The sequence below is a fragment of the Crinia signifera genome, chromosome 3 (assembly GCF_055691185.1).
Source record: "Crinia signifera chromosome 3, ASM5569118v1, whole genome shotgun sequence".
NCBI classification, from domain to species: Eukaryota; Metazoa; Chordata; class Amphibia; order Anura; family Myobatrachidae; genus Crinia; species Crinia signifera.
In genome coordinates this window covers 197,267,827-197,282,732 of record NC_139219.1, presented here as the reverse complement: position 1 = coordinate 197,282,732, position 14,906 = coordinate 197,267,827, and the positions used below count along the sequence as shown (strand labels likewise).

Sequence of the window (14,906 nt, the reverse complement as noted above, 5' to 3'; positions counted from 1 at the left end):
AATGAACACATTTTGTTAATTGTAGGGCAATCTTTGTTATTAAAATTCTAATAACATTCTGCTCTCAGCCTATGAAGGTTCAAGCCACATCAGCCTAGCACAAGTGTCACAGCTTGTGAGCTCACAAAGTTTTAAATCAAATCTTGCCTTCAGTTTTAAGAATAACATATAAAAATATTTTTATATACTGAAAGTGAAGTTGTAGCCTAAAAGCAGCTTTTCTGGTTTTACTGCTATCAGGGGCTGGTTTTGAGTCAGGCACAAAAGGCGTATTGTTATCTTCTGCCGTGTGTCTCCACCGCACTGCACAGTCAGAGTTGCAATTGAGGAGCGCCGGAGATGCACGGTCTTAGAAATGTTTTTAAAATGAATTGGGTTAGTTCCTGGGTAGTGGCATTTAGGTGGCTTAGAGGATGCCCAGAGATTATCTGTTTTATACGAAAGTTATCTGAGAGTCGCAGGCATGTTGCTGAAAGAAGTTCCATACACAGACACTAATCCGCTCATATAAGAGGCCATACTGGAATCAAAAAGATGCAGTTGTCATAGGGCAGATGAGACTGATGGAGTATCTATGACAGTGATGGCTAACCTTGACACTCCAGCTGTTGTTGAACTACACATCCCAGCATGCCCTGCATCAGTTTTAGCATGGCCAAATAGTAAAACTGTAGCAGGGCATAATGGGATGTGTAGTTCAACAACAGCTGGAGTGTCAAGGCTAGCCATCACTGGTCTACGGCATTTCCATGTCTACTGAAGCCGATACTGGGTGCCTTAGTCCTCACAATGGCCCTTATTCTGATCGGTGCGGATATTCCCGCATTCTTACGGAGCGGTCCGCACGCCACGGTGTTCTGCCGCGTGCGGCCATCGTCCGTAGAAACGCCCACGGGTCCTCCGCATTCGGACGGACTCACTCTTTAAGAACAGGGCGTGTTTACGGACGACATACAAACCATGCGTGTGCGGGAGAAACACTCAGATTCTGCACGGTATTACAGAGTATTACAGAGTATGCTCGGGAATACCGCATCCGAACGGGAGCCAAGCGGTGCTACCGCACGTAAGCGGAGTATTTACGCCAAACAACCCACTATTATGTATCTTCTGCAATACATCACATGACCCACTTATTCAATTACCTATCCTCATAAAAAACTTCTTATTTGGAATTGGAATCAATTAGATGCCAATATATCCTTACAAGCATGCCTAACACATGCATTGCACACATTAACCCTTACAGCAATTGAAGCGCAATGGTTTCAATTAAAGCACTGACAAGCGTCCTATTAGTGAGTAATGAGTAAAGGAGTCGATTCTATTGGGTTCAGGTGTTAATGCTTGTAGTCATTAGGCGTACGTTCGCCTACCGCATGAACGAGTGGTGTCCGCAAAGCAATAGTACACTTGTGGACACCGCACATTTCTTCCCTTTTTGATCGCGTGCATTCGGAGTGGTATCCGAATGTACGCCCCCCAACATAAGTGTACTCCCCCGTGTCCGCCCATGTTTCCGCCCCGTTTTGCCCACTTTGAAACTACGCCCATGTGTCATTCCGCATGACGCCCATAATACGCCCATATTTCCCGAATGATTGCGGGGAACAGTTTTGTACGGGATTTGGCCGAACAGGTACGGAGTCAAGGCGTGGCACATGCGCGTTGCGTTCTCCACGCATGCGCAGACACCGTAAAGACGCGATCCGAAAGTATGCGGTAAAGTACGCGTCAATCAGAATAAGGGCCACTGTTAGTCACATGGATGTACAACAAAGAAGGGCTCTTGTGCAGCATTTGCATAAAGTCAAAGGTATTCCTCTGGCTAAGAAGCAGACAAGGAACAGCTTGTGTCCAACTCTGAATCAGACCCTCAGTCTTTATCATGTAAAGAACCTTGCCCACTATGTAAAACCATGTGGGCAGAATGAATAATTCCTTAGTGCTGTGTTTGCAGAAATTCCAGAATGAGTTTTTGGTAATTTATTATTGCCCCCTAGCTCCCTAAAGAAGCCATAGAAACCAGGGGAGGTGAAGGATTCTATATGGGTCCATCTTTAAGATGTGTACACATGCTTGGATTTGCTTTAGATTCGATGTTCAATTCAATTTTCCATTAAATATGGCGTTAGATCTTTCCATTCAATTTGGCATTAGATTTGTACTTTTGTATTCAATTCGATTTCAATTTCACATAGTAGGCACAGCGTACACATTCGATCTACTAGATTGTACTCAATATGCTCTTGCCTGCACAGTTTATTTTTTTATTCGATTAAGTCAAAATGAGAACGGACATCGTATCGAATACAGATCTATACGTTCAATTTCTAGAAGCAAAATCGGACCGAAAACATGTCAAAATGGAAGCGTCTGCCCTATTAAACTCCATAGGAAAGAGCCAGCTAATGCCATATGAAGATCTGAATATGACACTTAATAACGTAGCTAAGCTTCAAAAATGTTTAGTTTTCACACCTTCAACGGAAAGTACTGGGACCAAGTGCCTTAATTAAGAATCCCATGTCACTTGTTTGCTGACTTAAAGTTCCATGCATGTACTGTATGTTCAGTACATTTATAGGGTTTAACAATGCAATGTAAATATCATTATCAAATGGAGATACCGGTCAGAAAATGTACACAGCAAACATCAAGAGAATGTAAACTGTTCTTGTGATCAGATTTAAAAAAAAAAGTTTTTATAAAGAGGTACAAGGTGATTCTCAGAATAAACAAAAACCACCACTATTTTGTATTTCATATGTTGTGTAAAATGTAATATAATTGTAAATTGTACTTAGAAATCATCTTAATTACATAAAATTAATTGTTTTAAATATTTGCAGTGAGGAAAACGGGGTCTATTTTTTATAGCGCTGCAGTAATTATCTCAGTGACATAGAATAATATACAGCTGGTAGAAAGCCTCTCCAACATCAGGTATAGCTAATGCCATCCTGACCTTATCGCTACGTGTTACATTTTTACATACACATCTATGGGGACAGCAATAAGCGGTACAATCTGTGCCTTCTCTAAGGGTTTACTATTCGATCATTTGTAAGAAGGAGGGATGGACTTGCCTGACCAATCTATGGCTCTCCAGCTGTTATGGAACTGCAGGGTAAATTTACTACAGCTTCTAAAAATGAAGAGGTGATCAGATTTTTATCTAGTTACGCCCCTGCCCAGTGTGTATGCACCTTAACTCTCTCTGCACATGTTACACCCACCCCTCCTGTAGTGCACATGGTTTTGCCCATTTGAGAAAGATTTTGTATTTGTGATCAACTTTGAATCAGGCAAAAATTATTTGAAGTCCCTATAGTTCACCATGATGGATGCAAAAAGATTAGTATTTTCAAAAAAAACAAAAATGTGATACAGGTTGAGTATCCCTTGTCCAAATATTCGTTATCCAAATTATTCTGAAAACCATAGTCTCCAAAATGTACTTTTATTTTTAATTGTTTTGCTAAAAACCTACTGGCTACATCTGTAACTGGCACTACTGGGGAAATAACGTGGCACTAAATATGCGCAAGGACATGATTGCTTGGCATTCAAACTCAGTATCTGAGATATTACACAAACTTTGTTTCAGGTTTTGAAACCTTGTTTCATGCACAAATAAGATATATTTTTGTGTATATTTATGTGTTTGATGTGTTTGTACAACATAAATGCCAGATACCTCACTGAAATATACAAATTTTCCAAAATACGTAATAATCCATTATCCAAAATTCTTCTGGTCCCGAGCATTTTGGATAAGGGATACTCAACCTGTATTAATGTTGGTATGTAACAGGTGCAAACATATTAGTTCAAAATTGTAGTAGATAAGGGTCCACTTAGACAGCATCTCACACGGGGGCCTGTTCATCATCACTATTGGGCCATCACATTTGCGGAAATGCTATTTTTTCTGAAAAACCAAAGGTTTAATTTTGAGAACGAACATCTTCAGATAGCATTGGTTCTCTAAACTTCGCTCTCTCTTATGGGTAGGAGGTCATGGGTTGCAAAGAGGCATCCAAATGCATCCTTCCACCACCTCCACACTTGACATCTGGCAGTGTTCATGTGTATTCCAAAGTTAAGGCATGTGCAGTCTGCCAGGTCATCGCCATTAACTATAAACACTACTTCTATAGCAGAGTTAGTGTATCATGAGGATGGTTTCTTTTTGGGGCACTTGTTAGTAAAAGTCCATCCGCCATGTGTACTTCATTATAAGGGACCATGTGGACTAATTTCCCCAAAAATGTAAATACGCTCAACTGACAATAACCATGTAACGCAATATACATATTTTCATGTTAGTTGTATGTTAGGTAATGTAGATGGCTCTGATATACTGTATGTGCAGGCAGTTCAGAAAGGGACCCCACAGCGAGCTCTGCCTCTGACTGCAGATCTCTTTTGCAGCTGTGGGAGGCCAGAGAGCAGCATTTAATGAGTAAGAATAAAACAAATTCTCTTTTATTTCAATTTTGTTGTCATAATACTTACAGTAGCACACAGTCCCTGCAGGGACACTTGTTTAGAACACAGTGACTGGACATACCGGGTGAGATTTAATAGGATGAGAGATTCAGAAAGTGAGAGATTTGGTCAGAAATCTCCAGGTTTTTTAAAGCGGCAATCATTTACACGGCAAAACCACACTGGTATATTCACTACACCCGATCATGCATATGTAATGATCGGGTGCAGTGAATATATGAATATGTAATGAGCGGCTCGGCTCCGGCCCCCTGCTGGCTGCTCTGTGTAAAAAAAATATATATATATATTTTTTAAATTAAATATATATTCATGTGCTTACAGCACATGAATAAAAATAGCATGCCCCTCCTCAGAATAAAATTCCTGATTTTTTTTACACCAAATGTAAAAAAAAAAAAACACTTTATTTTAAAAGTTCACATTCCACTTCACCATAAAAAGATAGCGATTGCTACTCGGTGAATCATGGCGAAAAAAACCTTGAAATGTATTCGCCATCTGGTCATAGTCAAAAATTCGCCTTACAGCACAAAATCGCCATAAAAACATGGCGAATCAGCCTCATTGCATACTGCCCTAAATCTCACCCACAGTATCATAGCCATCTGCGGGACAATAGACTTTAGTGCTCACTATGCTAAAACAGCCGCATAATATTCTTTTTCTTATAAAATGAAAAGCATTTTGTTGGTATTGCATTTTATACTATATGCTGAATATCATAATTCACTTATATTACATTTTACACAACATATAAAAAAATTATATTAGAAATGGTACAGTATCTGAATTTGTGTGTTTGAATTATTTATCCTGTTGTGAAATAATATGCTTTAAGTTAAATTGTCATATGTACATAATTAATTGCTAAACTTGCCTTTAAGAAACTCATCTGACTGTACTAGACCAGCTAATGACATGAACAAAGCTAATTGTAATACAATATATATTTTTATTTCACAAATTATTTGCTATTCTTATTACATTTTCCATAATTTGTTTATTATATTATTTATTACATTTCAAAATTCCCAGTTAACAGAAAATAATTTACATTAAGTATGTTCTGCAAAGTTCTAATGGAATGAAAGAAAATGTTTTCACCATGCTGTTTTTATGATTGTTTAGAACTTATTGTGTATCTTTGCTGTTTATCACTTTGAACTAATTTAGCAGAGTACATACACTTGTGTATCCTTCACAATAAATCAATGGAGTTAATTATCTTTTGATCCAAATCTTGTATTTAGTGACAAAACCAAAGAACTACCTCACATTTGTCTATAGCTTTAGAGGCCTACACACATGAAAATTCGCTGAGCGCTTTGAGCGATACTAGATCCCTCAGAACACTCAGCAAGATCTCTCAGCACATCGATGTATTAGCGATGTGTGCTGAGCGATCTGTCAGGGCCAGTGTTACCCGGTGATTAACTAGATTTATCCAGCATGCTGGATTTTGATTGCTGGACGAATACAACACAGGCGCATAGCTATCACTATGGCCCCTATACACAGAGCAATGTAGGGGCATTTTCTGGGCTATCTAGTCAGATCGCTTAGAAAATATCCTGAAATCGCCTTGTGTGTGTGTAGGGGCCGTATGTCTTGCCTTATTCATTGATCATCTCTTGTTTAAAGTACATACTGTAGTTACAGAATTACTCTATTCATTTAAACTTTTGTTACATTGTATTTGTTGGCATTTATGAGAACATTGGCCTAATCATTTATGTAATATAATTTGTTTTACTGCATATCATCAATAATCACTGCTGCCAACAATTTATTTTATATATTTCAATATGAAACGTGGATTGCAGCCATTGGTGTTATACCAGTCATAAATATATAAAGATTAAGGGATTTATTTACTAAGCGTGGGAGAGAGATACAGTGGACAGAGATAAAGTACCAGCCAATCAGCTACATACTGCTATGTTACAGATTGTGTTTAAAAAAAAATGACAGGAGCTGATTGGCTGATAGAGTGGAGCGACATAACGTATAGTAGAGCGACATAACATAGAGTATCTTTTTTCAAACACATGCTGTAACATGTCAGTTAGTAGCTGATTAGCTGGTACTTTATCTCTCTCTACGGCTTAGTACATAGACCGCTAAGTCATTAAGGGCATACTGGTGTCACCATAGACAAACCTCAGCCAGGACCGCTGTTTAGGATGGCCACGGCGCACCCTACACTGACTCTATTGACCCTCTCGGGTAGACTGTGGATTGCTAGGCTTAACCAGTAGTCGTTGCGTTCGAAGGAGCGAGTTAAGCCCGCTCCAACCAGGTTTTACGTGATGACAAGTCTACGGCGACCGCCAGAGATAGCGCCAGTTAGTTACTGTAGATCTCCTCTTGGCACTATCTGGGAGGAACACCCTACCTGACAGCACCAGGTTAAGGACAGGGAATGTGACCCAGTCACAGACACCAGGTCCGGATGAACCGGGGTGCCACCAAACAAAACATGCCAAAGTAAATACTGGATACACAATAACCTGTGGTACCCCAAAACAGGCGTATACACACAACCGTGAGCCTCTCCGTACCTAGGAGAGCCGGACCAAAAGTACACACTAAGTAACAAAGTAAGCAGGGCAGCTTGCCCACAGTAATAAAGAAATGAATATGGCAGCTGGCCAGAACTTTGTAAATCAATAAGGAACAGAACCAGGCTCCACTGGAGCACTCATGTGACCCGAACTGGACTCCCAGCTGCACCAGATGGATAAATGCAGGCTGGGAAGGACTGACAAGACTGAACAGGACAGCAACGTTGATCAGGACAGGACCAGACCAAGACAGAATCAAAATGCAGCAAGGCCAGGACACACTGCAGGAAGCAATATCACTGGCAGGGCTGAGCTGGGCCAGATCCCTTAAAAGGGATACCCTGACCAATAAGCCCCTACCATGAGCCCAGCCCCCTGAGTTGAACATTAATTTCAGGTGGCCGAGTGCGCGCAGCCCGGCGTCCCCCCTTTGCTAGAAACCGCCGGACGAAGCGGCCTGTGTGTTAACAGTGTCCACCAGCTGGGTGGAAGTGACGCGACCCGGCCGGGCGGACATGACATTACTGGAGCTGGCGCCGCCGGGTGGAAGTACCCGGACCGCCCTGCTCAGGGCTCAGGGACTCTGCTTCGGCGGCACTGCAGCAGCTCCGCCGTCAGCGTTGCTGACACACAGTCCTATATCTCTGAAAGTTTTTCCCTCTGTCCTATTTAAATAAATAAACATATACTCTCATTTATGATGCACATGTTTATACCATGACACGTATTTTAAAAATAGACAGTTAAAGCAAAGTCAGTATGTTTATTACCACATTAGACAAAACTTTTCTATCAGTAAATATTCAGTAAAGGTGCCACTCTGGTATATAAATGAAGTGCAGCCCTCTACTTTCTCCTCTATCAGGACAGATACAGTAGTGCGGGATGCACTATCCTCCACTGCCAGTTACTGCCCCCCTATGCCGGCTACCGCAGCGATGCTAATCGCATATTCTCTAACATATGAGATTAGTATAGTAAAGGACAGCTCTTGCGATAAGAGCTGCCCTCTGCAGCCGACGGAGAGTGAGCGGGTCCCCAAGGGCTCCCCCCTCCTCTTACCTGGCTGCTGCATGGCGGCCTCCACCTGCTCCTCCCTGCACCCGGAAGGGCATGTGTAGGGCTAGGGAGGAGGAGATCACTGGTATGGGCAGCATAGCACTGTGATGCCCAAACACAGGTTAAGGGGGGGTTGGCGGAGGTCTGTGTGGGGGGTGGCGGAGGTCCGTGCAGGGAAGCATGGGTCGCGGTAAGAAGACCATAGGCTTCTATGGGGTATCCCTGCAGCGAAAACCCAACATTTGGGTTTTCCTGCATCCCAAAATGTGGTAAAACCCCCTATAACTGAGTTTTTACCGCATTTTTCCTTTAGTGCATACCGCCCTTTAAGAGTAGATCATCATGCCAGCGCCTAGTAAGCAAAATAGTTTTAGAATTGATGTTAGTTGGTATAAAAAGTCCAGTATCAATCAATGCATTGTACATAAAGAGTGAAAATAATGTTTCAGCAACAGCATTGTACCTCACACCACTCACTGCATGATTTCAGAATATTGCTTAATATTATCAATTAATTTCTGCTCAATACAATAAAAAGCTGACTTGTGCACTTTGACTTGATTGTACTATGAATTTGGCATATTTACATTGTATAAAGTGGAGACAGTACAATATATACAAACAACCAAAGACAGCATCTAATGTTGAACTAATACTAATGTTCAACTCTAGAGCCTGGGCCCTCTATGCTTCTAGAGGTGCTGGCTGTTATATAGGCTGCTATGTCTGCAGTTATGCGCTTGCCAAGTATTCTATGTACAGTTAAAGAGCGGTCCAGAGTTCACCTTCACATAACAGGGGCTACAAATTATACCTGCAGGTACTAAATGTATTTCTTCTTTGTAGAAGAGCAAAGAGAGACAGAATGCTTTATAAATATAAAATATAACTTGAATTTAATTTGAACCATAAAATAACACATATAAGGCAATAATTAAAACATAATTTTTTTTTTTTACATTTCTAAAACCTAATTGTACAAAAGTAAGATCCATATATATAGTGGCTGCCAACTGTTTGCTCCATCTTTGTATTAAGGAAACTAAATATAAAGCTATTTGCTTAGTTTTCCGCGTCCACTTGCCACGCTTCAGGCTCGGTGGCTCGCTGCACTCGCCACACTATATAAAATCAACTCCATGCCAACATGAATAGTGGGGGTATGAGCGTACTAACTATAGTGGGCGCCCAACTAACATATAAGTACCAAATTTATTTACAGTTTCTTATATAGCACAGCAGATTCAGTTGTCCTTTACAATAGTAGACAGTGATAAAACAAACTGGGTAACAACAGACAGACTTGGAGGTAGGAGGGCCCTGCTGCAAGCTTACAATCTATAGGTATATATGAGGGAAACACAAAGACAGGCATCAGTAATAGCATAGCAGTCCCACCAAGTTACAGGTCCAGAAGGGACGCTATATAATACATAAGTGCCTCAGAGGGTTATGCGTGTAGAACTTAAATATGATAGGCTTGCCTGAAGAGGTGAGTTTTCAGGAAACACTTGAATGAAATCTATTTTAATGCACAGAGAATCCATTTTCAGATACAAGTTGGTTCTCCCTAATCCATGGTTCTAAAATGTGTAATACTCCGAAAACCATAGTATTTGGGAAGCTATGATGTCATCTGTTATCAATAGCCTATTACTGGGGGCATGGATATGGTTTAGAAGACAGGAAATCTGTCTACATCTCCTCTAACCTGCCCCCCCCCCCACTTCCATCTCCCACACCCTATCCTGTCTTGTGACAACTCAACACCCATTAGATTTTACCGCAGTACACGCCAGACACCATCCCCTGCTCAACGCACCAGAGTCCCTTTCTTGCCAGGAATGTATTACAAAGTCCTAAAACATTTGGTACTATGCAGTGGGTTTATCAGTGAGGGCATCAATAATGGCTGTGGACTGATCTACTTATAATTCCCTATATGTGACAAGCATTTTATTCAATACATTTTTTAATTACTCTAATCAAAGGTTCTTAGTAATACATAGAGCATGCTGGTAGTTTTTTAAGTACCCTCAAAAATAATTGCAGTATATACCTTTAACAATATAACCTGACTTCTAACATTGAAAAATTTCATGCATAAATTTGTATCTACATTAGGAAAAGATTATCTCATACATAGTAACATAGTAGTTTAGACTGAAAAAAAGATGTACAGTATGGCCATCAAGTTTAACCTTTGATTAAAGGTTATGGTCTGTTTGTTATTTCCCTATTTGAATTGTGAGTTTTGGTTTAACTTTGTACAAATTATGATTGTTGATTGTACCCCTGGATGTTTTTAACCAATAAATGTTTATCCAACCTTATTTTAAATGTGTTTATTGTGTTGACACCACCTCTCCAGGAAGAGAGTTCCATAATTTAACTGCCCTAATCGTAAAAAAAAAAGATTTTCCTTCTAAGGGTACAGAATCTTCTTTCCTCTAGTCTAAATGCATGCCCGCATGTCCTAAACTTCCACAAAGTAAAAAGGCTGCCTGATATTTTGCTATATTGGCCCCTGTTATACAGTATTTGTACAATAAGCATGTCTCCCCTTAAACATCTCTTTTTCCAGCTTAAACAATCCCAGTTTGTCTAGTCTGTCTTCATAGCTTAGTTTAGATTCCAAACCTTTTACTAGCTTGGTTGCTCTTCTTTAGACTTTTTCCAGTTCAATAATGTCCTTTTTGTACTGCAGAGACCAGAATTTTAATCAAAATTGTAGATGTGGTCTAACAAGTGCCTAGTAAAGTGGCATAATTAGATTTACATTGTTAGCTTCCATGCCCCTTTTTATACAGGCTAGTATCCTGTTGCCCTTTTTGGTTGCTACATGATATTAAGCACTAAACCCCAGTTTGTTGTCAACTTGGATTACTAGATCCTTGTCCAATTTTGATTTACTCAATGCCATCCCGCTTAGGTTATATCTAGCACACAGATTGTATCTCCCAAGTTGCATAACCTTGCATTTATCGACATTGAACATTATTTTCCATTTTTTGCACAGTCATCTAGTTGATTTGGATCCTTCTGTAGCGTGGATACATCCTTGTCTGTTCTAATCACTGTGCACAGTTTTGTGTCATCTGCAAAGATGGATACATTGCTGAGTATTCCCACCACTATATTGTTAATGAGTATGTTAAATAAAAGAGGCCCTAGCACTAAACTCTGTAGTACTCCACTTAGTACTGGTATCCAACCTGAAAATGCACCATTTACATCCACTCTCTGCTCTCTATCTTGCAGCCAGTTTCTTACCCAGCTACAAATTTTTACCACTTGTCCAAATTCCACCATTTTATTGATCAACCTCTTATGTGGCACATTATCAAAATCCAATTAGACCATGTCTACAGCATTTCCATTATCTAGGTTCTGGCGGACTTCCTCGTACAAGCTGATTAGGTTTGTTTGACATGAACAATTTTTTACAAACCCATATTGGTTTTTACTGATTATATTATACATTTCTAAATGTTTTGGGATAAATCATATTCCCTCAAATACTTTCCCCACTATTAACCCTTTGAGTGCCAAAATCTTTGTAAGAGATTTTTTTATATAAATATAAATAAAAAATGTTGGGGGGAAAAAAAGATTTTATTCCCTATATAATGTAAATTTTACCTGTTATTTTGATGAATACAAATGTTTGCTTGGCAATTTCACACCTATTTTGACAAATTTGCATGGCATGCTCAAAACTAAAAAAAATTCTGAGTCATCTCTTTTTCCTTTTTTAAATATGGGTACTGCAACTGATACGGCTATTTTCCAGTCCTTTGGCACTATACCTGATGAAAACAATTTATTGAAAATGTAATATAGAGGATTTGCTCACTCCTCCATCAAATCCATGCTAGGATGAATCCCATATGGACCTGGTGATTAGTTTTTATTTTGTGGAGTGTCTTTTGGATCTCTTATGTAGTGAAATTTATGTTTAGTTCTAATGAGCTTGTCCCATGTGTGGTGCCTGTGGGTTCAGATGTCTGCTCCTCCCTAGTAAAGACAGATGAGAAAAATGTATTAAACAATTCTGCTTTATCCTTATTCTCAGTAAAGCTATTTTCATTAACATTGGTTAACGGCCAATGTTCTCTTTTATTAATCTTTTGCTATTTATGTATTTGAAAAACTTTTGGGGATTAGTTAGTTTCAGTGGCTATGTGCTCTTCATTTTGCTTTTAAGCTGTTTTAATCCTTTGGGTGGCAGTGGCGGCAGGGGAGCTCAGCCTCTGGCGTGCAAATGCCGGAGCAGAGGTGAGGGGGGGGGGGGCTACGTTTTGTTGTGGGTTTTCTGGGGCAGGACAAACCTGCCATGGTAGGTTTGTCCTGCCCCAGCAAAACCCACCACTTTACAAAATGTATTTAATTCTTTGTACTTATCAAATGCCTCCTCATCGCTATTAGCCTTGTATATCTTAAATGTTCTCTTTTTATTGTTTATTGCTACTCTACTTTTTTGTACAACCTTGATGGCTTTTTCTTGTTGATATTAACCTTATTTCCCTTTCAAAGTTTCCCACATTTCTTCTGTATTTTTTCCATTCAAATAAGCATCCTACTCAGTTTATTTTAAAGATTCCCTGAACAATTTAAAATTAGCATTCCTAAAATTTTGTATTTTAGATGTCCCTTATATTGTTGTATGCAGAAGCTAATTTCCAGTGAAACCATGTTGTGGTCACTGTTTTCACACTTGGAAGCTAATGTTGGGCCGGGCTAGTACTTGTATGGGAGACCACCAGGGAATACCCAGGTACCATATGTGAATACTGTGTCATCACAGGAGTTATCACATTTAGTGTTAACATTGATTAATTATTCCGATTATCACTGTATTACCTACAAATCACTGCATCTGACCAATGATTTAAACCACCACAAATCTGACCACATATACCAATAAGGTAATACGAATGAAGGAAGGTCCATTTATATTTTTTACTTTGAAATAAGTCTTCTATAAACTTCAGCTGCTAGGAGATATTGTTACATCAGCACGGCCATACCATTTCTAATTAATGGCACTACAGTCATTATTCTACCCAATATTTCGTAAAGGTTACATCACGGATAACAGAGACTGCATATGTATTTTTTCTCTTTTAATGCATGTCGAATAAAATTGTTTTAGCAATTACATAATTTCAGTAAAGTGTGCTCCCACATAGAGTTAACTTCTTTCCTCTTACCTCATAAAAGTCACTGTTTTCCAGATGTTCTATTACTTTGGTATTTACTAAATCTATATTATTTGTTATTTGGTGCTAAATCCAATATTGCCCCGTTACGAGTAGGAGCTGATTGAATAATATACAGGTCCTTTAGTAAATTTAGGAATCCCCCACTTTTAGATAATGTAATAGTTTCCAGTCCCTCATAAATAATACCTGCCCCTGATCTGTCAATCTTTTTTTATTTGGTCAAAAAGCAGTGCCTCATCTCTTCATTAATGTTAGGTGGTTTGTAACATAACCTAAAATCAGTAAATTTTTTGTTATTTCCAGTTATCTCTGTCCACACAACCTCAGTATTATCCTCCGCTATACCTGAGCCCATTTCTTATAAACAAGTTTTCAGGTTTGTTACATAAAGACACATGCCCCCCCCCTCCCTCCTATTTTCTCTCTCTTTTCTGAAAAGGGTGTACCCCTCCATATTTAAAGCCCAATCATCTGTCTCAATGCACCATGTCTCTGTTATACCTTTTATATTATAATGGTCCCTTGAAGCCAGAGTTTCCAGCTCACCTAGCTTACCTGTCATGCTTCTTAAATTAGATAGTAAGCAGTTAAATGTATTGCCCTCCTTTCCTCTAAGCAAGGTATTTTTGTTTTCTATATGTGCTGCCCATTTCTGACTAGTTCAAATTTCTTTCTCCATCCTCCATTCTATCACTACCCAGTTCTATACTACTCTATCTATTGAACCAATAGTTGCTAACTGTAAACCCCCCCCCATGTCTAGTGTAAAGAATCCTCCAACCTTCTAACCATCCTGTCCCCCAGCACGGCCACCCAATCCTCATTTAGGTGCAATCCATCTCTGCTGTAAAGATGGTCCCTAACTGAGAAGTCTAATCGATGGCTTAGATCCCTAAAATAGTTTTTAAGGGCACCCCACTTGCCTCTAACTCTGTCATTTGTGTCAATATGCACCATGTCTCACTCAGTAATCTGTCTACACGGACCGTAATATGCCATACCCAAGCACCCTGGAGAAAACAGACCGTACACCAATCATGATCCCTGGAGCAGATTGCCCTGTCTGTCTTTCTGATGATAGAATCCCCTACCACCACAATCTGCCTTGGGTTCTGAGGTTCCTTGTCCTCCACTAAGCCTGATGTGCTAGTCCCCTGTTTGCTAGGGGAGTTGGTCACAACTGGCCCCTCTAGTACCAAAATAACATTCACAGTAGATTCATCCAGTCTGGCAAATCTACTGGGATTTGTAATCGTGTTAGGCAAAGTATATTAGTGTACAAACAATTACACTTCTCATCTAGTAAAAAATGTCTATTAAATTGCATTGGATAAGTAGTTCTATAAAAGCTTACACATACCAGGTTATTTTACACAGGACCGAAATATCAAATTAACATAAAAAAATGTTCCATGCAAAGCCATATCAGAGCGTTTAGCCACATACTGTAGATTTATGTTTCTCACTGTATACTGTACTGTACATTATAAAGTAGATGTACAGTGTCTGGAATGCTACATAACTTCTAATAGAGAATAAT

General features: G+C 39.5%; 1 protein-coding gene across 1 annotated transcript in view; it reads left to right on the top strand.

Moving 5' to 3' along the window:
* Positions 1 to 14,906, top strand: part of KCNQ5 (potassium voltage-gated channel subfamily Q member 5) — a 527,262-nt gene that overhangs the window by 421,822 nt on the left and 90,534 nt on the right. The gene's annotated exons all lie outside the window — the stretch shown is intronic.